The 26378-nt window shown below is 42.2% G+C and overlaps 1 long non-coding RNA gene across 1 annotated transcript; it reads right to left on the bottom strand.

The window, feature by feature from the left end:
• Window positions 1–430: 430 nt before the first annotated feature.
• LOC306757886 lies at window positions 431–26329 on the bottom strand. Its single transcript, XR_013771362.1, has 3 exons — window positions 26253–26329; window positions 940–1037; window positions 431–774 (listed from the first exon to the last, which is right to left on the bottom strand). It is a non-coding gene; the product is annotated as an uncharacterized lncRNA (long non-coding RNA).
• Window positions 26330–26378: the final 49 nt, after the last annotated feature.

The following is a 26378-nucleotide window of genomic DNA, read 5'->3' as shown; positions in this document are numbered from 1 at the left end:
TTGTTTTATAATGACAGGATTGTATTTAACATCTTATTTAATACAAATATTTTTGTAAAAAAAAAAAAGACATTAATTAGCTCATAATATATTTTGAAATATAAACAGTGGTAAAACAAATCTACACATAAATATTTGTCACAAGCCTTAATAAGACAATAGGCATGAGAAGTGCTTTTGGTGTCGGCTACAGAAAGTAAACACCAGCATACCTTTCCCTAAAAAATCTAACCTCACTCAAACTTTTGACAGGACTTTTGCAACAATCTACATTCAGTAATAATTCTTTGACTACTAAATAATGAACACTAGAACCTGATGAATGAACTGATTTCATATTTGGTTTTCTCCAAGAACAAAAGATCAAATAAAACTGGTAGAAGAATTTAGTTTTCCTCTCCTTATTTAAGGCAAATCTCTCAATAATCCTCCTATTAAAGTCTGAATGTCCCCCACAAGCTTATTCTCCATGAAGAGCATGGCATGGCGTTGAGGCGATCCTGTGTCATGGAGTTTCTCACAGTCGAGTAGAAAAGCATTTCTCAGATTCAGCAGTTGTTATGGTGTTGACATAATGATCTGGAGAAGGCTGTGACTCATCTGAAGGTTGTTCTTTATGAGAAACTGCTACAGAGGCACTTCTGCACCACAACCTTTAACTTCACTGTTCTTGTAGAAGAGGGACAGTTCTGCCTTGGCCTTGTCCAACATGGGACATGCCTTAACAGTCGTGTTTAGCTGCTCCTCAGCGTGCACCAGGATGGTATCACAGACCTGAAGCAAACATCAAAAGTTTTCAATTATAAGAAAGTCAGACCTTAGCAATTCTATTGATAAGGGGTGTCAATAATTCTGTACCAGATCTTCAGTATTGTTCTAGCATCATGTGACCAAAGTAAGAATATAAACTACATGGATTTGACTGAAAATATGACTGACCTCTGTAGCCAGCCTCTGTTGTTCTCCTGGTCCCAGCATCCTGTCTCTTCACCGGCTGTCCAGCAGTGCTGTCCTCACAGAGAGACGGGACTGACATCCTGGTCCAAACAACATAATAACATAATGAAGGTTTTTATGCACTAAAAACATTCATGAAACACCATAATAATCTATATTCTACCGATCACTTGACCTGTTTAGGTCACAGTCTGGATTAAGAAAAGGTTTATCATGAAACATAAAAGAATCTTTCTTTAAATACCAAAAGAATGAAATGCGATGTGCTTCATAAGAATAATTTGCTGTGATGTCAAGTCAATAAACTTATGGCTTTTACAGTCTTAAATGAGTGACTGCTCTATTTAACAATAACTTTCTGAGTAAACAATAAATTATAATTTATATAAATATAAATATTTACCTGATGTTGAGCATGTTGTCTTTGAACCTCTGAAAAAGAGTTTTAATCCAGACAGGGTTGATGTTTAATTTCTGAAACTGGTTGAACAGCATATCCACATGAGTCATGGTTTGGTGGACCAGTACATTTTTTTTTCACTGGATAGACATTGTTTATGTCCATAAAAATACATTGGATCGGCATCAAAGTTAACTGCATTTCTATTTTCTAGGTCCTTCACCTCGTCCACAATGGAGGGGGGGGGCGGGGTGTCTTCGGCATGAGGCGAGGACCCGATGGATGCCGCTTGCGGCTTTAATTAGGGTCCGAGCCATACGAAGTGTGGCAAGGCCCTATTGTTATTGTAATGTTTATTATTATTCTCCTCGTTCTGAGCACAACTCGGCCATTTTTGACCCCCTTAGACCCCGTGAAAAGTTGCGAAACTTGGCACACACCTCAATCCCGGCGAAAATAGCGATATTCTGGGGTCCGCGTGCACGCCAATGTAAAAATGCCTCGACGGCGCCCCCTAGAAACGCCAGAAATGGCCTCTAGAATGGGGAAAAAAAATTTTAGTTTGACGTAGGACGACGAAATTCGGTACACATGTCTATCATATCAAGACAAGTAAAAAAGTCATTGAAACGCCTGTTGTCATGGCAACAGGCTGTCCGCCATCTTGGCGTTTGGGGCCATTTTTTTGCCCGTTTTTGTCGATTTGGGCGCATCGCATTTGAACGAACTAGTCTGAGGCGATTCATGCTATTGGCTCCACATTCGCCATGGAGCTTCGTGACAAGATGGGGACAAAAAGTTATTCAAATCTTTTTGATAGGAGAAAGCGTGTTACCGTGGCAACCCATGGAAAAAAGCGTTCTCGCCATGAAACACGGTTTGCTTATATCTCTGCCAAAATGCATCCGATCGGAACCAAAATTCCAATAATTCATATTTGGCAGGTCCTTAACGCATTGTAATATGTATTGTGGGGGGGGGCACATTTTGGGGGGGGCCCCTAGGGGCCCGATAGTCTACTTTGACCTATGGCTACGAAATTCGGTACATATGTATAAGTAACCAAGACGAGCAAAAAACTCTATTGAGAACCTGTTACCATGGCAACGGGGTGTCCGCCATCTTGGCGTTTATGCCCTTTTTATCACTTTGAGCGCATCGTATTTGAACGAACTAGTCTGAGGCGATTCATGCTATTGGCTCCACATTCGCCATGGAGCTTCGTGACAAGATGGGGACCAAAAGTTATTCAAATCTTTATGATAGGAGAAAGCGTGTTACCGTGGCAACCCATGGAAAAAAGCGTTCTCGCCATGAAACACGGTTCCCTCATATCTCTGCAGAAATACATCCGATCGGAACCAAAATTAAAATAATTCATATTTGGCAGGTCCTTAACGCATTGCAATATGTATTGTGGGGGAGGGCACATTTTTGGGGGGGCCCCTAGGGGCCCGATCTTCTACTTTGAGCTAGGGCTACGAAATTCGGCACACATGTGTATCAACCCTAGACAAGCAAAAAACTCAATTAACAACCTGTTACCATGGCAACGGAGTGTCCGCCATCTTGGAAAAAAACCTTATCGCCCTGAAACACGGTTTGCTTATATCTTTGCACAAATTCATACGATGTGCACCAAAACTGTAACTATTCATATTTGGTAGGTCCTTAACACATTATAGAATGTATTGTGGGGGGGACACTTTTTGGGGGGGCCCCAAGGGGCCCGATCGTCTACTTTCATCTCGGGCTACGAAATTCGTTACACATGTGTAACAACCCAAGGCGAGTAAAAAAGTGAATTGACCACCTGTTACCATGGCAACGGGGTGTCCACCATCTTGGCGTTTATGCCCTTTTTATCACTTTAAGCGCATCATATTTGAACGAACTAGTCTGAGGCGATTCATGCTATTGGCTCCACATTCGCCACGGAGCTTCGTGACAAGATGGAGACCAAAAGTTATTCAAATCTTTCTGATAGGAGAAAGCGTGTTACCGTGGCAACCCATGGAAAAAAGCATTCTCGCCATGAAACACGGTTCACTCATATCCCTGCAGATATACATCCGATCGGAACCAAAATTCCAATAATTCATATTTGGCAGGTCCTTAACGCATTGTAATATGTATTGTGGGGGGGGGCACATTTTGGGGGGGGCCCCTAGGGGCCCGATCGTCTACTTTGACCTAGGGCTACGAAATTCGGCACACATGTGTATCAACCCAAGACAAGCAAAAAACTTCATTGTGCAGCCGTTACCATGGCAACGGGGTGTCCGCCATCTTGGCGTTCATGCCCTTTTAATCACTTTAAGCGCATCGTATTTGAACAAACTAGTCTGAGGGGATTCATGCGATTGGCTCCATACTCAGCAGGAAGCTTCGTTACAAGATGGGGAGCAAAAGTTAGTGAGATCTTTTCAATAGGAGAAAGCATGTTACCGTGGCAACCCATGGAAAAAAGCGTTCTCGCCATGAAACACGGTTCACTCATATCTTCACAGAAATGCGTCCGATCGGAACCAAAATTAAAATAATTCATGTTTGGTAGGTCCTTCACGCATTGTAATATGTATTGTGGGAGGGGCGCATATTGGGGGGGGCCCCGAGGGGCCCGATAGTCTACTTTGACCTATGGCTACGAAATTCGGTACACATGTATAAGTAACCAAGACGAGCAAAAAACTCTATTGAGAACCTGTTACCATGGCAACAGGGTGTCCGCCATCTTGGCGTTTATGCCCTTTTTATCACTTTAAGTGCATCGTATTTGAACGAACTAGTCTGAGGGGATTCAGGCTATTGGCTCCACATTCACCATGGAGCTTCGTTACAAGATGGGGACCAAAAGTTATTCAAATCTTTCTGATCGGACAAAGCGTGTTACCGTGGCAACCCATGGAAAAAAGCGTTCTCGCCATGAATCACGGTTTGCTTATATCTCTGCAGAAATGCATCCGATCGGAACCAAAATTCCAATAATTCATATATGGTAGGTCCTTCACGCATTGTAATATGTATTGTGGGGGGGAGTGGGGCTTTTGGCGGGGGGCCCCTAGAGGCCCGATCGTCTACTTTTACCTAGAACTACGAAATTTGGTATACATGTATAAGTAACCAAGACGAGCAAAAAACCCTATTGAGAACCTGTTACCATGGCAACGGGGTGTCCGCCATCTTGGCGTTTATGTCCTTTTTATCACTTTGAGCGCATCATATTTGAACGAACTAGTCTGAGGGGATTCATGCGATTAGCTCCATACTCAGCAGGAAGCTTTGTGACAAGATGGGGACAAAAAGTTATTCAAATCTTTCTGGTAGGAGAAAGCGTGTTCGAGGGTCCTTAATGCATTGTAATATGTATTGTGGGGGGGGGCACACTTTGGGGGGGGGGGGGGGGGCCCTAGGGGCCCGATCGTCTACTTTGAGCTAGGGCTACGAAATTCAGCACACGTGTATCAACTCTAGACAAGCAAAAAACTCAATAAACAAACTGTTACCATGGCAACGGGGTGTCGGCCATCTTGACGTTTATGCCGTTTTTATCACTTTAAGCACATCATATTTTAATGAACTAGTCTGAGGGTTTTCATGCAATTGACTCCATACTCAGCAGGAAGCTTCGTGATGAGATGGGGATCAAAAGTTATTCAAATCTTTTTGATAGGCGAAAGCGTGTTACCGTGGCAACCCATGGAAAAAAGCGATCTCGCCATGAAACACGGTTCACTCATATCTTCGCAGAAATACGTCCGATCGGAACCAAAATTAAAATAATTCATGTTTGGTAGGTCCTTCACGCATTGTAATATGTATTGTGGGGGGGGCGCATTTTGGGGGGGGCCCCTAGGGGCCCGATAGTCTACTTTGACCTAGGGCTACGAAATTCGATACACATGTATAAGTAACCAAGACGAGCAAAAAACTCTATTGAGAACCTGTTACCATGGCAACGGGGTGTCCGCCATCTTGGCGTTTATGCCCTTTTTATCACTTTAAGCGCATCGTATTTCAACGAACTAGTCTGAGGGGATTCAGGCTATTGGCTCCACATTCGCCATGGAGCTTCGTGACAAGATGGGGACCAAAAGTTATTCAAATCTTTCTGATAGGAGAAAGCGTGTTACCGTGGCAACCCATGGAAAAAAGCGTTCTCGCCATGAAACACGGTTTGCTTATATTTCTGCAGAAATACATCCGATCGGAACCAAAATTCCAATAATTCATATTTGGTAGGTCCTTAACGCGTTGTAATATGTATTGTGGGGGGGGGCACATTTTGGGGGCGGCCCCTAGGGGCCCGATCGTCTACTTTGAGCTAGGGCTACGAAATTCGGCACACATGTGTATCAACCCGAGACAAGCATAAAACTCAATTAAGCACCTGTTACCATGGCACTGGAGTGTCCGCCATCTTGGAAAAAAGCCTTCTCGCCATGAAACACGGTTTGCTTATATCTTTGCACAAATTCATGCGATGTGCACCAAAACTTTAACTATTCATATTTGGTATGTCCTTGACACATTACAGAATGTATTGTGGGGGGGGCAGTTTTTTGGGGGGGGCCCTCAGAGGCCCGATCGTCTACTTTCACCTATGGCTATGAAATTCCACACACATGTGTAACAACGCAAGGCGAGTAAAAAAGTGCATTGACCACCTGTTACCATGGCAACGGGGTGTCCACCATCTTGGCGTTTTCGCCCATTTAGCACTGTATGTGCATTGTTTTTGGACAAACTACTTTTGGATTCGTGCCTTTTACTTCACATCCACCCGGAAGCTTTGTGGCGAGTTCGGGTGGAGGGTTCGGCATGAGGCGAGGACCCGATGGATGCCGCTTGCGGCTTTAATTAGGGTCCGAGCCATACGAAGTATGGCAAGGCCCTATTGTTATTGTAATGTTTATTATTATTATTCTCCTAAGCACAACTCACTCAATTTTGACCCCCTTAGACCCCGTGAAAAGTTGCGAAACTTGGCACACACCTCACGTCCGGTGAAAATTTCGATAATTTGGCGTTTGTATGCACGCCAATGCAAAAATGCCTCGACAGCGCCCCCTAGAAACGCCAAAAATGGCCTCTAGAATGGGGAAAAAAATTTTTAGTTTGACGTAGGACGACGAAATTCGGTACACATGTCTATCACATCAAGACAAGTAAAAAAGTCATTGAAACGCCTGTTGTCATGGCAACGGGCTTTCCGCCATCTTGGCGTTTGCGGCCATTTTTTTGCCCGTTTTTGTCAATTTGGGCGCATCGCATTTGAACGAACTAGTCTGAGGCGATTCATGCTATTGGCTCCACATTCGCCATGGAGCTTCGTGACGAGATGGGGACCAAAAGTTATTCAAATCTTTTTGATAGGCGAAAGCGTGTTACCGTGGCAACCCATGGAAAAAAGCGATCTCGCCATGAAACACGGTTCACTCATATCTTCGCAGAAATACATCCGATCGGAACCAAAATTAAAATAATTCATATTTGGTAGGTCCTTCACGCTTTGTAATATATATTGTGGGGGGGGGCGCATTTTGGGGGGGCCCCTAGGGGCCCGATCGTCTACTTTGAGCTAGGGCTACGAAATTCGGTACACATGTATAAGTAACCAAGACGAGCAAAAAACTCTATTGAGAACCTGTTACCATGGCAACGGGGTGGCCGCCATCTTGGCGTTTATGCCCTTTTTATCACTTTAAGCGCATCGTATTTGAACGAACTAGTCTGAGGGGATTCATGCTATTGGCTCCACATTCCCCATGGAGCTTCGTGACAAGATGGGGACAAAAAGTTATTCAAATCTTTCTGATAGGAGAAAGCGTGTTACCGTGGCAACCCATGGAAAAACGCGTTCTCGCCATGAAACACGGTTTGCTTATATCTCTGCCAAAATGCATCCGATTGGAACCAAAATTCCAATAATTCATATTTGGCAGGTCCTTAACGCGTTGTAATATGTATTGTGGGGGGGGCACATTTTGGGGGCGGCCCCTAGGGGCCCGATCGTCTACTTTGAGCTAGGGCTACGAAATTCGGCACACATGTGTATCAACCCAAGACAAGCAAAAAACTTCATTGTGCAGCCGTTACCATGGCAACGGGGTATCCGCCATCTTGGAAAAAAAACCTTCTCGCCATGAAACACGGTTTGCTTATATCTTTGCACAAATTCATACGATGTGCACCAAAACTGTAACTATTCATATTTGGTAGGTCCTTAACACATTATAGAATGTATTGTGGGGGGGACACTTTTTGGGGGGGCCCCTAGGGGCCCGATCGTCTACTTACATCTCGGGCTACGAAATTCGGCACACATGTGTATCATCCCAAGACAAGCTAAAAAGTCAATGAAACACATGTTGCCATGGTAACGGGCTGTCCGCCATCTTGGCGTTTACACACATTCTTTTCTCAATATGTGAATTGTATTTCTCTATTAAAATGAACTGGCTGTGCGGGTCCTTCACATGTAGCATTAGGAGAACCAGGACTCGGGTGGAGGGTTCGGCATGAGGCGAGGACCCGATGGATGCCGCTTGCGGCTTTAATTATTATTATTCTCCTAAGCACAACTCACTCAATTTTGACCCCCTTAGACCCCGTGAAAAGTTGCGAAACTTGGCACACACCTCACGTCCGGTGAAAATTTCGATAATTTGGCGTTTGTATGCACGCCAATGCAAAAATGCCTCGACAGCGCCCCCTAGAAACGCCAAAAATGGCCTCTAGAATGGGGAAAAAAATTTTTAGTTTGACGTAGGACGACGAAATTCGGTACACATGTCTATCACATCAAGACAAGTAAAAAAGTCATTGAAACGCCTGTTGTCATGGCAACGGGCTTTCCGCCATCTTGGCGTTTGCGGCCATTTTTTTGCCCGTTTTTGTCAATTTGGGCGCATCGCATTTGAACGAACTAGTCTGAGGCGATTCATGCTATTGGCTCCACATTCGCCATGGAGCTTCGTGACGAGATGGGGACCAAAAGTTATTCAAATCTTTTTGATAGGCGAAAGCGTGTTACCGTGGCAACCCATGGAAAAAAGCGATCTCGCCATGAAACACGGTTCACTCATATCTTCGCAGAAATACATCCGATCGGAACCAAAATTAAAATAATTCATATTTGGTAGGTCCTTCACGCTTTGTAATATATATTGTGGGGGGGGCGCATTTTGGGGGGGCCCCTAGGGGCCCGATCGTCTACTTTGAGCTAGGGCTACGAAATTCGGTACACATGTATAAGTAACCAAGACGAGCAAAAAACTCTATTGAGAACCTGTTACCATGGCAACGGGGTGGCCGCCATCTTGGCGTTTATGCCCTTTTTATGACTTTAAGCGCATCGTATTTGAACGAACTAGTCTGAGGGGATTCATGCTATTGGCTCCACATTCCCCATGGAGCTTCGTGACAAGATGGGGACAAAAAGTTATTCAAATCTTTCTGATAGGAGAAAGCGTGTTACCGTGGCAACCCATGGAAAAACGCGTTCTCGCCATGAAACACGGTTTGCTTATATCTCTGCCAAAATGCATCCGATTGGAACCAAAATTCCAATAATTCATATTTGGCAGGTCCTTAACGCGTTGTAATATGTATTGTGGGGGGGGCACATTTTGGGGGCGGCCCCTAGGGGCCCGATCGTCTACTTTGAGCTAGGGCTACGAAATTCGGCACACATGTGTATCAACCCAAGACAAGCAAAAAACTTCATTGTGCAGCCGTTACCATGGCAACGGGGTATCCGCCATCTTGGAAAAAAAACCTTCTCGCCATGAAACACGGTTTGCTTATATCTTTGCACAAATTCATACGATGTGCACCAAAACTGTAACTATTCATATTTGGTAGGTCCTTAACACATTATAGAATGTATTGTGGGGGGGACACTTTTTGGGGGGGCCCCTAGGGGCCCGATCGTCTACTTACATCTCGGGCTACGAAATTCGGCACACATGTGTATCATCCCAAGACAAGCTAAAAAGTCAATGAAACACATGTTGCCATGGTAACGGGCTGTCCGCCATCTTGGCGTTTACACACATTCTTTTCTCAATATGTGAATTGTATTTCTCTATTAAAATGAACTGGCTGTGCGGGTCCTTCACATGTAGCATTAGGAGAACCAGGACTCGGGTGGAGGGTTCGGCATGAGGCGAGGACCCGATGGATGCCGCTTGCGGCTTTAATTAGGGTCCGAGCCATACGAAGTATGGCAAGGCCCTATTGTTATTGTAATGTTTATTAGGGTCCGAGCCATACGAAGTATGGCAAGGCCCTATTGTTATTGTAATGTTTATTATTAGGGTCCTCGCCATACGAAGTATGGCAGGGCCCTATTGTTATTGTAATGTTTATTATTAGGGTCCGAGCCATACGAAGTATGGCAAGGCCCTATTGTTATTGTAATGTTTATTATTATTCTCCTAAGCACAACTCACTCAATTTTGACCCCCTTAGACCCCGTGAAAAGTTGCGAAACTTGGCACACACCTCACGTCCGGTGAAAATTTCGATAATTTGGCGTTTGTATGCACGCCAATGCAAAAATGCCTCGACAGCGCCCCCTAGAAACGCCAAAAATGGCCTCTAGAATGGGGAAAAAAATTTTTAGTTTGACGTAGGACGACGAAATTCGGTACACATGTCTATCACATCAAGACAAGTAAAAAAGTCATTGAAACGCCTGTTGTCATGGCAACGGGCTTTCCGCCATCTTGGCGTTTGCGGCCATTTTTTTGCCCGTTTTTGTCAATTTGGGCGCATCGCATTTGAACGAACTAGTCTGAGGCGATTCATGCTATTGGCTCCACATTCGCCATGGAGCTTCGTGACGAGATGGGGACCAAAAGTTATTCAAATCTTTTTGATAGGCGAAAGCGTGTTACCGTGGCAACCCATGGAAAAAAGCGATCTCGCCATGAAACACGGTTCACTCATATCTTCGCAGAAATACATCCGATCGGAACCAAAATTAAAATAATTCATATTTGGTAGGTCCTTCACGCTTTGTAATATATATTGTGGGGGGGGCGCATTTTGGGGGGGCCCCTAGGGGCCCGATCGTCTACTTTGAGCTAGGGCTACGAAATTCGGTACACATGTATAAGTAACCAAGACGAGCAAAAAACTCTATTGAGAACCTGTTACCATGGCAACGGGGTGGCCGCCATCTTGGCGTTTATGCCCTTTTTATCACTTTAAGCGCATCGTATTTGAACGAACTAGTCTGAGGGGATTCATGCTATTGGCTCCACATTCCCAATGGAGCTTCGTGACAAGATGGGGACAAAAAGTTATTCAAATCTTTCTGATAGGAGAAAGCGTGTTACCGTGGCAACCCATGGAAAAACGCGTTCTCGCCATGAAACACGGTTTGCTTATATCTCTGCCAAAATGCATCCGATTGGAACCAAAATTCCAATAATTCATATTTGGCAGGTCCTTAACGCGTTGTAATATGTATTGTGGGGGGGGCACATTTTGGGGGCGGCCCCTAGGGGCCCGATCGTCTACTTTGAGCTAGGGCTACGAAATTCGGCACACATGTGTATCAACCCAAGACAAGCAAAAAACTTCATTGTGCAGCCGTTACCATGGCAACGGGGTATCCGCCATCTTGGAAAAAAAACCTTCTCGCCATGAAACACGGTTTGCTTATATCTTTGCACAAATTCATACGATGTGCACCAAAACTGTAACTATTCATATTTGGTAGGTCCTTAACACATTATAGAATGTATTGTGGGGGGGACACTTTTTGGGGGGGCCCCTAGGGGCCCGATCGTCTACTTACATCTCGGGCTACGAAATTCGGCACACATGTGTATCATCCCAAGACAAGCTAAAAAGTCAATGAAACACATGTTGCCATGGTAACGGGCTGTCCGCCATCTTGGCGTTTACACACATTCTTTTCTCAATATGTGAATTGTATTTCTCTATTAAAATGAACTGGCTGTGCGGGTCCTTCACATGTAGCATTAGGAGAACCAGGACTCGGGTGGAGGGTTCGGCATGAGGCGAGGACCCGATGGATGCCGCTTGCGGCTTTAATTAGGGTCCGAGCCATACGAAGTGTGGCAAGGCCCTATTGTTATTGTAATGTTTATTATTATTCTCCTCGTTCTGAGCACAACTCGGCCATTTTTGACCCCCTTAGACCCCGTGAAAAGTTGCGAAACTTGGCACACACCTCAATCCCGGCGAAAATAGCGATATTCTGGGGTCCGCGTGCACGCCAATGTAAAAATGCCTCGACGGCGCCCCCTAGAAACGCCAGAAATGGCCTCTAGAATGGGGAAAAAAAATTTTAGTTTGACGTAGGACGACGAAATTCGGTACACATGTCTACCACCATAAAACGACCAAAAAAGTCAATCGTAGACCTGTTGTCATGGCAACGGGTTGTCCGCCATCTTGGCGTTTGCAGCCATTTTTTTGCCCGTTTTTGTCAATTTGGGCACGTCGCATTTGAACGAACTAGTCTGAGGGGATTCATGCTATTGGCTCCACATTCGCCATGGAACTTTGTGACAAGATGGGGAGCAAAAGTTATTCAAATCTTTTTGATAGGAGAAAGCGTGTTACCGTGGCAACCCATGGAAAAAAGCGTTCTCGCCATGAAACACGGTTCACTCATATCTTCGCAGAAATACATCCGATCGGAACCAAAATTGAAATAATTCATGTTTGGTAGGTCCTTAACGTATTGTAATATGTATTGTGGGGGGGGGCGCATTTTGGGGGGGGCCCCTAGGGGCCCGATAGTCTACTTTGACCTATGGCTACGAAATTCAGTACACATGTATAAGTAACCAAGACGAGCAAAAAACTCTATTGAGAACCTGTTACCATGGCAACGGGGTGTCCGCCATCTTGCCGTTTGTGCCCTTTTTATCACTTTAAGCACATCATATTTGAACGAACTAGTCTGAGGCGATTAAGGCTATTGGCTCCACATTCGCCATGGAGCTTCGTGACAAGATGGGGACCAAAAGTTATTCAAATCTTTCTGATAGGAGAAAGCTTGTTACCGTGGCAACCCATGGAAAAAAGCGTTCTCGCCATGAAACACGGTTTGCTTATATCTCTGCAGAAATACATCCGATCGGAACCAAAATTAAAATAATTCATATTTGGTAGGTCCTTCACGCATTGTAATATGTATTGTGGGGGGAGTGCATTTTGGGGGGGGCCCCTAGGGGCCCGATCGTCCACTTTGAGCTAGAGCTGCGAAATTCGGCACACATGTGTATAAACCCTAGACAAGCGTAAAACTCAATTAAGCACCTGTTACCATGGCAACGGTGTGTCCGCCATCTTGAAAAAAATACTCCTCGCCATGAAACACGGTTCACTCATTTCTTCGCAGACATACATCCGATTGGAACCTAAATTCCAATAATTCTTATTTGGTAGGTCCTTAACGCATTGTAATATGTATTGTGGGGGTGGGGGCACATTTTGGGGGGGCCCCTAGGGGCCCGATCGTCTACTTTGACCTAGGTCTACGAAATTCGGCACACATGTGTAGCACCCCACGACGAGCAAAAAACTCAATTGACCACCTGTTACCATGGCAACGGGGTGTCCGCCATCTTGGCGTTCATGCCCTTTTAATCCCTTTAAGCGCATCGTATTTGAACGAACTAGTCTGAGGGGATTCATGCGATTGGCTCCATACTCAGCAGGAAGCTTCGTTACAAGATGGGGAGCAAAAGTTAGTGAAATCTTTCCAGTAGGACAAAGCATGTTACCGTGGCAACCCACGGAAAAATGCGTTCTCGCCATGAAACACGGTTCACTCATATCTTCGCAGAAATACATCAGATCGGAATCAAAATTAAATAATTCATATTTGGTAGGTCCTTAACGCATTGTAATATGTATTGTGGGGGGAGCACATTTTGTGGGGGGCCCCTAGGGGCCCCTATCGTCTACTTTGACCTAGGGCTATGAAATTTGGTACACATGTATAAGTAACCAATACGAGCAAAAAAAGTCAATTAAGAACCTGTTACCATGGCAACGGGGTGTCCGCCATCTTGGCGTTTGTGCCCTTTTGATCACTTTAAGTGCATCATATTTGAACAAACTAGTCTGAGGGAATTCATGCGATTGACTCCATGCTCAGCAAGGAGCTTCGTTACAAGATGGGGAACAAAAGTTAGTGAAATCTTTCCAACAGGACAGAACGTGTCACTGTGGCAACCCATGGAAAAATGTGTTCTCGCCATGAAAGACGGTTTGCTTATATCTCTGCAAAAATGCATGCGATCTGCACCAAAAATGTAAACTTTCATATTTGGTAGGTCCTTAACACATTGGAACATGCATTGTGGAGGGGGGGGGGGGGTCCCCGAGGGTCCGGAACAACTACTTTGACAGAGGGCTATGAAATTTGGCACACATGTATTAACCCAAGACAAGCAAAAAAAAAACTCAATTAAGCACCTGTTACCAGTACAACGGGTTGTCCGCCATCTTACCATTTATGCACTTTTTATCACTTGAAGCGCATTGTATTTGAACGAAGTAGTCTGAGGAGCTTCATGCGACTCGTGTCTACTTTTACGTAGGAAATTCAAATTCCGCACAGATAATAACTCACATGGAGTATAAAAGTCCATTACGCACCTGTTGGAATGGCAACAGGGTGTCCGCCATCCTGCCGTTTTAAAGCTTTTTTTTTTCCCCCCACTTATTGCACACTGTACCTAAACAATTTTGTGGGAATTTATGCGACTGACTCCAAATTTGGAAGTAAGCTTAGTGACAAGATCAAAAGTTGTTCTAATCTTTCTAATAGGAGAAACGGTGTTACCATGGCAACCAATGAAACAAAGCCTTCTCTCCATGCAAAACAGTTTACTCACATCTCTGCAGAAATACATGTGATCTGCACCAATATTTACAGCATTTATATTTGTTAGGCCCATCACACATGACACTATGCACTGTGGGGGCTGCTTATAGGGGGGGTCATGTGGGTCCCCAAATCTCCACTTTGATGGGGGAAAATGAAATTTGCCACACGTATAACACAAGAACAGCAAAAGTAGTCCATAAAGTCCATTACCATGGCAACAGATTGTCTGCCATCTTGGATTTTGTGTCCATTTGTTTACTGAATGCATATTGTGTTTAAAGAAAATTGATTGACTGACTGATTGGGATTCCTGCAGATGACAGCAGGGAGCTTTGTCACACGATGGGGATCAAAAGTTATTCCAATCTTTCCAATAGGAATGGCAACCCACAGAAAAACAGTCCTCTCTCATAAAGTAAAATTCACCCATATATACACTAAAATTGGCAGCATTTATTTTCCTTTTTGCTTCCAACCACATTATACTCTGCCTAAATAGGCACGATATGGTCGGCGGGGGGCCATAGTGCTAACCAAAATGCCAGTATGTAATCAAAAAGGTTAGCTGGCTACAATAACACAACCATTATTACTAAGCAGATCATGTTAGCAAGTATATCACCATGTTGTATTTTTGATGTCTTCTGAATTTCTTCCATTTTGTTTTATAAAGTCTTTTAGCATAAAACATGCATTTTGTGAATACAAAATAATTTTACATAAATTCATGGAAAATGCTTTGCAGCAATAAATAACATGACCTCCTTTGTCAGCTGTACATTCTTCCTTGGGGTTCACAGTGCTCCTGCACCTACCTTTATTTCTGCACACTTCACACTCACCATGACTCTGATAAAATGCTGTGTATTTCAAGTTTTTACAATTGAGTGCAAATGCTCAGAAAACAACTGTGTGTGCCCTAACCAATGACAAATATTTTCAATGACTAAATATTTACTTCAGACTTTTGTTAGAAAATAAATAGCAAAAAATTGGTTTATTATAATCCGTTTTGACCATAACATTCATGTGTTTATAGTAAACCAGTTCACCAATTACAACAGATACATCATATCTATACAATATTTTTTTCTCATTTGCATTATTTTTTTGTACCATGACCGACAAAAACTCCAAAGACATGCTGTATAACTTAAAAAGGAATTTATTCATATGGCAACAAATTAGAACTCAAGTTCATTAAAAAATGCTATGTATAGACTATTATCTAAACTCCACTGTTGCTACAATTCTACAGTTTATTTTTACCACTATACACAGGATATGTAATGGGTTAAAAAAAATAAGAAAGGGAAAAATTAGGGAAAATAATACAAAAGACTGTCTTCCAATTCATCTTGGTGAACAACTTGTTGCCAACTGCTACAAGCCAAAGTCTCCTAGGGAAATGACAAAAAAATTGTATGAGTTTGTGCATATGTAAATGTACATGTGCCCCGCACGCATACACACACATGCATATTGCAAGCATCAATCACATGAAAGATACATAATTGCATCAGGCAATGTTTTATTCTAGACATCACTTCTCTACTCAATATAGTAACACTATAAAATACAGTTTTGGATTACTATAACACAAGCGATACTAATGCTACAGACTGGTCAAGGTCTAACAAGGATACAGCGACTGTGCCTCTGTAATAACCGTAAATACACAGTGCAACTATTAAATATGAAGCCTCAGGTTACAGCTTTTTTCATGCTCTTCACAGGCCTAATGAGGATCAGGACCACCAACAGAGCTCAGTGTAACTTTGTTCATCATTGGCTTCTGTTAGCTAAAGATAAACTACTAATATAAACCAGATATAAAAACACTCAAGAATATTTTTTTTAAACCAAGACTTACTGAAGTGTGTCACGAGTCTAATTGTGTGAAAAAGTAACTGTATAGGATAATGAATACTTACATTTACTTGTGTACCTACCTTGGCTGCAGTTACCTGTTCACTTAATTATCTCTGTAATTACACTTAAACACAACAGTTACATACAACTAAAATGATCCAATTTAATAAAACCAATAGAAAAAGAGGCATGATCCTAAACAACATCCAACAACCTAACCACACAGCGCAACAAAGCCTGTATCGACAACTTTGCAACTTGGATCGCTACACTACACTAACACTAACAAATTAAAAACCATTTATTTTCTATTCAACCACCAACAAATCTAACTATTTTAACACTTTCACTACTTCCTAGACAGGGAGCACAGAATACCTTGGAACATGGACTAACAGTTGTACACAATATAATGGATACCAAGAGAGGACTAAATTAACTTATTACGCGCAAATGATTTCAAACAGGGAACTCAGGTGAAGAGCAGCACAGCAACTACATGTTAAATATATTGACAGTGGAGAAAACATTTCTTAAGTTAAAAGCATGTGGGCTGCCTTACTTAAAGGAACATATGATGCCCTCATGATCACTAAAATATGTAGGCACCACTACCGCTTCTACTCTATAATTACTATTTTTAACATAAACATGGTCAATTAAGGTGCCTTTCTCTGTTGTGGCTGACGAAACATGTTGTTCATATCCTCTGTCTTTCATTTTCTGACAAATTGTTGAGGACTTCAAAATGTCCTCATTGAAATCACCAAAAACAACTATTGTTCCACTATGTGACTCTAATACATTTAGCAATGCTTCAAAATGTCTGAAAAAGAGAGAAACAGGATATGATGGTGGCCTGTAAATGACTGCTATTAAAATGTTGTATGTGGCACATTTTACAGCTAAACACTCTACATTTAAACCTGCTACTGTGACACTTTCAAATTCTACATTACTGTCACAGTACATACCAACGCCACCACGCTGTTGACTTTTAAGTGAAGTTAACACTGGATTAATGTTTGTGTAGGCTAAACTACGTGGAGCATTACTAAACCTATATCCAGTGATTTCTACAGAATCTAAGCTAACATCAGCAGGTATCCATGTCTCTGTCACAGCAATACAGTTAGGCTGCAAATGCTGTGTACAGTGGGCCAAATCTGAAACATGGCGATTTAAACTCTGAACATTCATTAAAAATACTCTAAAACCATCCTTTTCTACTGTGTGGCTTTCAGATATAAATGGTGGCATATTATTGATGGCCTCTTTAATGCTGTCATTACAATAAACAACTTTTTCTTTAAACTTCTGAATAATCAAACCAGACAAGCTTCTAACTCTACTTAATGCCACATAAGCCTGTCCTGGTGCAAAGATCTTAGCTAAAGAGACGACAGCACTATCTACTGTAAGGCCCTGTACTTTGTGTACAGTACAGGCCCAGGCTAACTTTAATGGAAACTGTCGTCTCATGCCTTTTTTATTGGCTCTCTCTTCCTGAGGTTCAATTGGTACTGAACCTACTAACTCTGCTGATGGATAAGTGGTTTGTTTCTTCGTCTTGATGCCTATCTTCTCATCATCAAATTTAACATAAACTCTGAGAGGAAACTCATTTTTAACAGGCTGTTCAATGTGAATCACTGTGCCACATACACCATTTACTAAACCATCATTTACATCAATGTTCTGAGACAACATGACTCGAGCATTTTTACCCAAATACAACTCCCTTGGTAAACTAGTTTTCTTGGCCCTAACATGATGATCTGACTTTAATTCTAATTTACCAGTTTTTTTATTGTAACCAAAGTCCTGAGCAGTTATAATTATGTAGTCAGGACATATGCTTGTTAACTGTTTCTCATTATATTCATCAACCTGGGAATTTGTAGCAAAAATGTGTAAGGCTGTGCTCTCTTCACCTGTTTCACACTTTTTCAAGATGTTTATATCGCGTGCTAACATCTGTGTGCCTTTTTTATGCGTTCGCATCCTATTTAATAATTGCGCAAACTCTTCATCTTGTTGCCGAACGACTGTTGTCAACTCGACGAGCTGAAATAAACTAGACCACAACGTCATATTTACATCCTGCACATACAACGCTTTTCCCTTTACCGGGGGCAACTGATAAAAATCTCCGACCGCGATAATGCTGACGTTACCGAAAGGGTTATAGTCACCAGTTTGTTTGATTTGTCTCAATCTGCCATGGATATAAGCCAATAGATTATGATTGACCATGGAGATTTCGTCAATTATGACTATCTGCAAATCAGCATATTTAACACGCAAAGAGTTCAGCTTTTCCTCACTCAAAGGTGTGTAAGGAAGGCTGACGTCTTTGCCAATGCCAAATGTACTGTGGATAGTCGCTGCATTTAAATGATAAGCAGCTATTCCTGTAGGAGCCGTTAATAAAACACAAATATTATCTGGCTTCTGACAAGTTGGTGACAATAACCTCATAGCCTCATACTGAATCGCTCTAACTAGGTAGCTCTTTCCGACTCCAGCTCCTCCAGATATAAACACGTGGAGGGGTTCTGGGTTTCTACCATTTACTTTGTCTAAACACCAGTTGCGGATTTTATAAAAGACCGAGAGCTGCTTCTCATTCAGAGATCTAATTAATTCTAGGCCCTCACTTCTACTCATTAGGTTATTAGTTTTTTCTAACTGACACGCCTGATCGTTCCTAAGAGCTAAATCTGGAATGTTGTCGATGGGCTCCTGACCTACTTCTACATCTTCCTCTGGTGCCTGTTCTTTTGCTTTAACTTCTTCTTTACATTCTAAACGCTCTACTTCCTGTTCAGGGCAGAGATTTGCCCAAGCATCTACTGGGCCTTCCTCATTTTCAAGTTTATTCTGTAACTCTTCTAATTCGTCTGAATCTTCTACCTCGAATTTGTTCCTATTCTCATCGACGACAGATTTAACTGTGTGTTCTGATCCATCACTAAAGATCACGGAACCATTTTCATAAAACTGTTCGAACGTCGCACAGTCAGCAGCTTTTAGATCGTCTTCGACGCGGTACGGAAGAAACAACTGTAACTGACTTTTGTAATATAATTCGGGGTTTTTTGTTTTTGAAAAGCGCGCATAACGAACTACAGCGGGTTTTGTTCGTGTTCGTTTTAGAATAAACCCTAACCCCCTTTGCAACTGTATCGCATCCTTTGACTTTTCATTTCCTCTCATAACACGATATTCAGACACGAACGTCGCAATGCACATATCATTAAAAGTGCTATTATTAGGCCTACTTTTATAGCGATCTACGACACTAACCATCCACACGTCGTCTCCAGATAGTCCACTTTCTTGGATTAAACTAATCGGTTTACTCATTTTAACTATTTTGTCCCCTGTTGGTATAAACTCTACTTTACGTGAATTCTCCTTTAAATGCATTCCCGTTAATCTATAAACTGCCTCTTGAGCAGACACGTCACGACTGTTGAGATAAACGCTGCCAATTGTTTTCAGTGCATGTTGAGCATTCACGTTTCCATCTTTTGTCGCTTCTTTATGCGCTTTACTAAGTAACAGTCCTACCTCTTTTTCTGATTTACTGATGTATGAAATAATGTAAACTATAACGGCGTACGCATCGGTTACATATTGAATATCTAAATTTGCATTCCAGCATTTTAAAAGAGACTTGTTATATGGATTTATCCATGCCTCTTTAATGTCTCTTTTATAAATAATTTTGGTTTTGCACATATTCAGTCGCTTGTAACAAATCTCAAATATTTGCTGATTAATATTTAGATGCTGGAACAACTCATCTAGACTATTAAAAGTCTCCTCTTTTACCGCTTTTTTCACTGCCTCCAGAGTTTTTAATGCCAAATCCTTATCTACCTTAAGCAGGTTATAATAGTACTCATTACCACATGTGCACCTTTTTACTTCATATTTTTTATCCGAATCAGAATCTGAATCACTTATTTTCTTTTCTTTTCGTTTCTTGCATTTATCACACTCATTTGGATTCAAATTAACATTAACAACAAATGTCCTACCTGACACTGGTCTGGGGAAATTAAAGCGACATTCAGTGCCACCTTTTTTACAACTTTTTGAATGTCTCTTTGAATGTTGCTGCACAGATGTGACCTTCTCCAATAATGTCTCATCCTGTGCTGGTAGCTCACATGTTACATACTTATCAATAAAAGCTACCACTTCTTCATCTGTGTTTGTATCTATTTTAGGTGCATTTTCTATCCAGAAAAGACAGTGCACATGAGGACTCCCGCGGCATTGAAACTCTACCCGGTAAAAGTAATCAATAATTTTTCCTATTGGATTTGAAGGAGACATAAGGACCTCCTTCAGAAAACAATGCCAGCGGAAATCAAACATTCTGGCGGCAGTGACAGGATTACGTCGCAACAGATCACATCTATCAGTCCACTCCAAGTCTTCTAATGTTTGTGTTCGACCTTCCTGTTTTAAAATCGTTTTAAGAAGGTTTTGCCATCTCAGATCCGCGGAAGAGAATGAACAAAACCACGTTGGAATCCCAAGTTGCCGAACACAGGCCATCAGGTCTTTCTGTACTCCCTGCCAAAAGGCTGGAGTCCCTCTAATAGGCTTAAGAAACCGGAAACCATCATCCACCTCTAACAACTGCTTCAGGGACTCCTCATTTTCTACATTCACCTCACCTCCTTTTCCTTTTCTTAATGCTATGCTAACCTTAGAAACAACTTGCTCTACCTCAGACATGTACTGAGCAAAGAAAATATACTCAATATTCTGCGCAAACCTTCTATCAGCATGTAGAATTCTGTTGTTAAAGTAACGTGACAATGTCACATCATAAGCACGCCTTTCATGATACATATTACGACCACTAGGAAACAACACCGGGAAACACTTTGCTTCATTTTCATGATCCGACAACAACTTAACTGGGTTATTGCCCTCAGCTGGTGCAACATTAACTATACTGTCAAAATACTGATCTAAAACTTCCTGACCAATATCTACCGGCATCAGACACGTGTCTGAAAACATGCAATGTTGCTGCCGATCATGCAGCATGTCCTCATTGTCAGCATCATCTGCAGCACTCTCAACTACTTCCTTCTTTTCCTTTTCTTCATCCTCAAGATGGTCTAAGCTACACAACTCATTCACCCATTCCTCATTAAAATCTATGTCTTTATAAAACTTATTTGATTGCTTTAAAACCCGTAAAGCTTGCCGAATGTGCATGGTATCTACAAACTCATACTCATAATGGCCTTTATAAGTTAACTTGCGTTTTAATTTTACTGCCAATAAAGAGCCCTCCATATTTGAGCGGGGCAACATGTTAGATGTCTGAACTACGTTTGATGGAACGCAGGTTACTGGTCCATGAACTCCATTTTGGCCGCCTTTGGGCAACGCGAGCATTTTCATGAACGGAATATTTAAAGCAATCAAATGTTGTTCTAACCTATTTAAACAAGCTAATTCTGGGGGAACTGGATCTACTGCCAAATTATTTGTTACACTTTCAGCAGGCATTTTGCCATTTGAAATTTTATGGCGACAAGTGTAACAAATCCAAAGATGTCCTCTACTTGAAGTCAGTATCTGACAGGGCTGAACACAATCCTCACTACATTCATGTAAATAGTCAGTTCTAATACACCTGTCTGCTAAAGAAGCTATTATTAGGCCCGAGCACCTTGGCGGTGCGAAGGCCTATTGTAATTGCAGTGTTTATTATTATTATTATTATTTTTATTCGGACACTTCGCGTGCTTTTTTGGAGGCCTGAACGTGCTCGAAAACTCACCAAATTTTGCGAACCCCCCCAAGGGAATACGAAAAATTTGATATTTTGAGGTGCTCCAGAATGTTTGGGCGAAACTGAACGAGAGCGCCACCTATTTTAGGTGCCCCGCCACTGCATGTCATTAATCTTTATGAAAATTCATACACATGATCTACATGACAGGACAAACAAAAAATCCTCTTAATGTCATGGTGAAATGTCGACAGGAAGGCGGCCATTTTAGGTCAAAGTCAATATTTTGGCGTTTTAGCACCTCGCATTTTAACAAACTCGTCCTAGGGCTTTTATCCCACTGAGCCACAAATTGCTCAGGATGTTCAGGAGACATGTGTGATTACATGTTGTGTTATTTCTTCTAATAGGAGACTTAGTTTACGAGGGGCGGGGCCTCAAAGTTTGATGTCTCTCCATGAAAAATTAAACAGCTATAACTCCCACATAAAGCAACATTTCTGCACCAAATTTTCTAGATATGATGGCAGTCCCCTCCTACAGAGTTCTATATGTCAATATTTTGATTATGAAATAGCCACGCCCCCTGGAGGTCAAAAGTGTTGTTTTTTGCTCACACACCCAGAACTCTGGCTTGGTGGACACCATATGGCCCAAATTCACTCAGGCATCACAAAACATGTTGGTGAAGAGATCTGGTAAAGGACGTTGCTCTGTGCTGCACGGCGTGCCCGTGACGCCATGGCGAAGTTCCATGCGGTGGCGTGATATCATAAATCACTATAAAATTGTCAATTTTGATCTGATCACCCTAAAACTTATAGGGATTAATAAGGGATCAGTCCTGAACAGATTAATGTGACCATTGCTGGTGTAGACCTTAGCTCCGCCCACTTACAACAGGAAGTGTTTTTTTCCACGTTTGAGGGTCATGCTTCTAAGCAAATGGTCCCAAACACTTGAGACTCCTCCAAAACATGTCAAACCCTTTCATGATGCCACAATAAAAACCTCAAGTCGCTACGCTAAACGGGACATGGCGAATGGCGGTCCAACGCCATGAAACAGGAAGTACCTGTGACCAAGCCATGGAACCTTGGACCGCCACCAAACTTGCCATGACTGATGACAGTAAGGCCCTGAACTAAGCCCCTTTGAAACATTATGGAATAAATGGAGCATGTCTCCATAGCGCCCCCTACAAAATTTCAATCAATCAGCCCCGCCCACTACATGGACCGACATGGATAAAATTCAGCACAGTTGGAGAACCTTCCAGTACCTTCAAAAAAGTCTCTTGGACATATGGGCTAAATTCAACAGGAAGTCGGCCATTTTGAAAAAGGCGCCATTTTTGGGGTCATTTCTTTGCCATGCATTTTAAACAACTCCTCCTAGGGATATTGTCCAACTGACACCCAACTTGCACAGGATGCTCAGGAGGCATGTGTGATTTAAAGTTGTGTTATTTCTTCTAATAGAAGATTTAGTTTAGGAGGGGCGGGCCCTCAAAGTTTGATGTCTTATTAACAAAGACTTATTGCTAAAACTCCCACATAAAACAACATATCAGCACAGGAATCGCCACATTTGATGCCAGTCCCATGATGAACAAAATATACAATGCAATAATGGGACTATGAATTAGCCCCACCCCTTGGCAACAACAAGTGTCTGATATCGTGAACCAGGAAGTACCTGTAACAAAGCCATGAAACCTTTGATCTTCACCATACTTGCCATGACTTATGACAGTAAAGTCCTTAATAGAGTAAAATTACAATATAGTGGAGAAGATAGTAAATGGCTCCATAGCGCCCCCTACAATATTTTAATTAATTAGCCCCGCCCACTACATTGACTGACATGGTTATGATTCGGGAAACTTGTAGACGCTCCCAGTACCTTCAAAAAAGTCTCTTGGACATATGGGCTAAATCAAACAGGGAGTCGGCCATTTTGAAAAAGGTGCCATTTTTGGGGTCATTTCTGTCATTTTCTTTGCCATGCATTTTGAGGAACTTCTCCTAAGAATTTTGTCCAACTTTAACCCAAATGAGTCAGGATGCTCAAGAGGCATGTGTGATTAGAAGTTGTGCTATTTCTTTTAATAGGGGATATCGTTTAGAAGAGGCGGGGCAGCAAAGCAGATGTGATGCAACAAAAAGAAAAACTGACATAAATCCCCCAAAAAACAACCAACCTGCACCAAATTTGCTACAGATGATGCCAGTCATATCCTTCACATTTGTGCATGTCAATAATTAGATGATAAGTTAGCCCCGCCCCTTGGTGACAGGAAGTGACCCTTCATAAAACCTAAATGGTCTGAAGTGCAGTTTAGGTTGAGAGAGGCATGGGAAGGATGTTGCCAGGGGAGGCGGTGGCATTATGCCGAGCGGCGCCATGGTGCGAGGGCCTATATCACCGCTTGCGGTTTTAATCTTAGTCTTGTTATAGGCAGCCTTCCTACAACTCAACACCTGATGGGGAAACAACAGCCTGAAACAGACACAACAGACATACTCTGGACCATCTTCAACTTTGTTTAAAAACCTCTCTGTGAAGAACTCAATATTCTGTGTTTTATCTTTGTCTTTTATTTCTTGCCTCTTTAATTTCACTACTCTTTTAACCATTTCTCTGTGACGCGCATCCTTTGCATATTTTCTTTTGCTTTGGTCCTTCACGTTTTCTCGGTGACGCGCATCCTTTGCATATTTGATTTTGCTTTGGTCCTTCACATTTTGACGGCGACGCGCATCCTCTGCATATTTCATTTTATTTATACTCGTAATTTTGTTTTTTCTCATTACTTTCCTATATTTTGAAATATACAAACTTCTGTCATGCTCTACACCCTTTTTGGAAGTGGATGTGACATTTTCTGGTGAAGCATCTCTAACTAAACCTTTGCCTGACAATCTAGTACGATACGCTTCTGAACAATCTACTTTACAGTACTCATAACAACTTTCTAGTTCAGGTTCTTTAACGCAAACTACAGTTTCATAATGATTACCCAGGCAGTTTTCCAAATAAATGGATTTTTCTGACACACTGCTACTGCATCCATACTTTAACCAACGACCACCATAAAATGTAAATACATTAATGCCCAATAAATCTGCTGTCGCTTGGATTTCTAATTCTGTGGCCCAGGTGCTAACGTATTTCATTTTTGATTTGTCTATGTAATCTGCCACAGAGGAATAACCTTCTCTTAGACTAGTTCTATATTGGAAGTCATTTTTTATTAAATGTTTAACAACCGCTCTCCTAATTTTGATGTGATGCTTTTGTGTGCCACTCACTGCCTGAGAAACGGCCCTAAAGTAGCAGCTACCGTCAGCAACTATGTCTCTATTTTGGCACGGAACGCCTAACACGCCGACACGACTAGACGCAGCACTATTTACACTTTCAAACTCTATTTTTAATTTGGTACACAAGCTTTGGCAAGTACTTTCACAGAGAGGGTTAAACATAAGCTGTTCATGTTCTTCACTGACTAGCTCCACATCTGAACTAACTAGCTGACTTAAGAAAACCTGTTCCTCAACAGCAAACTCTTCATCTGAAACATGATGACGTTTCTTTGCCACATGTTCAGATGGGCTGGAAAGGTCTGTTTCATCCCAATCTGCTGACACCTGACGTTTTACTCCTCGCTTGTCATCATCAGAATCACAACCAAATATGCTACTCGGCACATCGTCAACACACTCCCTGCTAACATCAACACCATTGATCTCAAAAGGCTTGCTACGACCACCTAACATCACTGCCAAACGACTGAAGTGATTAAACACTTCCCTAATGGAACCAAAGTACAAAACTACACTGGTACCATTGACGTCCAACAGGCCAGTAGCACTACGGGAATGAGAGTCTACCACAGCATACCTACCACCAGCAGATATGACAGCACATGTATTTGAACACAAGGTCAAAAGACATGTCTGGTACTGAGATAGCATCCTTTCCAGCCCATTTTCTAAAGTCACATATGCTCCACACTCAATAAACTCTCCCTCAGTCACAGTGACATCCCCACTCAGAGTATCGGGGAACTCAAACTTAAAGTTCTGCCAGTACAAAACTCTCTGTCTCGGCAACTCTGGGACCATCAAAAAGTTTTCCCCTGAAGGGATTATACCACGGTCCTTTAAATCACTATAGAGGTCATCTCCTAACCACAGAGCTAAATCTAAATCTTCTGTCCTCCAATACAACACACTAGACACCATATGTCTGGCTAAACTGACCAAAGCTATCGCCATGCACTGAACTCCTGGATTCCTAAACTGACCGTGCCCCTGGTGAAATGAACCCCGAACAACATCAGCATTAGCCATACTCACCTCACTTACCTCCACAGTAGCTTCCTCATCTTCATCAGTAGAAGACAACACACCCTGGCTCTGTGATGTCTCAACCTAAGCAAGGAAATCAACAAGCAATGGGCTCAAAACACTGTCATGTGTAAT

This window comes from Telmatherina bonti, assembly GCF_933228915.1.
Source record: "Telmatherina bonti genome assembly, chromosome: 7".
NCBI classification, from domain to species: domain Eukaryota; kingdom Metazoa; phylum Chordata; class Actinopteri; order Atheriniformes; family Telmatherinidae; genus Telmatherina; species Telmatherina bonti.
This window is presented reverse-complemented; position numbering and strand designations above follow the sequence as displayed.